The 1,917-nt window shown below is 39.5% G+C and overlaps 1 pseudogene; it reads right to left on the reverse strand.

The window, feature by feature from the left end:
- Positions 1–342: 342 nt before the first annotated feature.
- Positions 343–1,124, reverse strand: LOC122687455 (annotated as a pseudogene).
- Between the last annotated feature and the right edge of the window lie 793 nt (positions 1,125–1,917).

Consider the following 1,917-nt stretch of genomic DNA (forward strand, 5'->3'; position numbering starts at 1 on the left):
AAATAAGAAAATCTTGAGGAAAGCTAGTAATTTAATTTTGGGTGATGACAGAGTGGGCTGATAACAATAAAGGTAAACCTTGGAATGGATAACATTGGCAGTTTTAAATGACACAACTGAAAAAAAAACATCAATTTATTCTTGAATGTTAGTTAACCTGAACTAAGAACTATCAAAAGAGCTGAGATTTTTTATCAAATAGCATACCTTTTCCTTAAGAGGCCACCACACCTATTTCTAACTTTAGTAGTTGAGTTTCTTTTTCTTTTTAAAATTTAATCACTTGGAATTATCTTTAATCAGGTGCAAAGACTTCTCCAATCACATCACCCAGAGATCATTTTATCCCATGCTCTGTTTGGCTGCCAGTCTCTTGTCTCTCTCCTCAGCAGCGGTAAGGCAAATACCCTTTCCACGGGGAAGAGAGATCCATGGTTTGTTGCCTTTGCCAATAAGGAAGATGTTCGAGAGCTGTTGGCAAAGCTGTTGCCATTCACATCTTTCACATGAACTACATCAAAGGAACCTGGATTTCTCTCCTGGCTGGTAATCAAGCCAATTCTTCCCAGGTTAGCACCTCCAGTCACCATGCACACGTTACCTGTGTCAAATTTGATGAAATCAGTAATCTTGCCAGTCTCCAAGTCAATTTGAATGGTGTCATTCACCTTGAGAAGGGGATCAGGCTTACGGATGATGCAAGCATCATGGGTCACCAGATGAGGGATTCCTTTTGTCCCCACAAAGATGTTTCTTACTTTGTACAGTTTATACTTGGCCTCCTCAGGTGTAATACGATGAACAGCAAAACGACCGTTGGTGTCATAGATCAAACAAAAATTCTCTCCAGTCTTATCAATGCTAATGACATCCATAAAACCAGCAGGGTAGGTTATATTGGTGTGGACTTTGCCATCCGTCTTAATGGAATGATGCATGCAAATCTTCTTTACTTCATCTCCTGTTGGGGCATACTTAAGTCCATTCCTTAAGGAAATGGTTAGGGGGAGACATTCCCTCAGCTTGTGGGGACAGGTAGATGGACGAGGGGCAAACACACCAGTCACTTTATCCAGCATCCAATGTTTTGGAGTTGCTACATGCTTCTTGGGACCCTGAGTCATGGCTGTGCTAGGCACGAAAAGAGCGACATTCTTTTAAAACATAGAAAGTTAAGACCAAAACTGGGAAAATATTTCTCATTAAAGGAAGGTAAAACAAACATTTTCATAAAATCTATCCTTTTTTTGCATGCATGTCCAGTCGTGTCTGACTCTGTGACCTCATAGAAAGTAGCCTGCCAGGCTCCTCTGTCCATGGGATTTCCCAGGCAAGAACACTGGAGTGGGTTGCCATTTCGTCCTCCAGGAAAATCTGTCCCCTAAGACATTTCTAAAGTGACAGCGACTCAGAAACTACCTGCAACAGAGGTTATACTATTAGCTGCCTTCGAGCTATTATTGAAAAAAGAAACAGCAACTGTGTTATCTTGATTTGCTGATGCAGGTAGCAATAGGGTTCCTTTAGATTCAGCTTGACTTGTCTTTTTTCACTGGCTTTATTAAAATATATTAATATATGTATTTTTTATAGATTGCAATGCACATACATTATTGCCCTTAATCTTTTCAATGACCCTGTGAATTTAGTAATATTATCATCCCTATTTTATTCTTTTCAGAGAAGTAATTGGCTGCTAGAGAGGGAAAGGAAATTGCCAGGTGTTAATCAATACAAAAGTGGTACAGCTAGAATCTTGCAGAATCCACAGGCTTTTATAGTGTACCTCTTGTCCTCCCCACACAAATGAAGTGTGGTCCTTTCTCAACAAACACACACATACACATAAAACATAACTTGTTTCAGAGACTGATTACAATTGGCCACATATATATGAGAAAATTTTCACAGACTTGG

This window comes from Cervus elaphus, chromosome 31 (assembly GCF_910594005.1).
Source record: "Cervus elaphus chromosome 31, mCerEla1.1, whole genome shotgun sequence".
Taxonomy (NCBI): domain Eukaryota; kingdom Metazoa; phylum Chordata; class Mammalia; order Artiodactyla; family Cervidae; genus Cervus; species Cervus elaphus.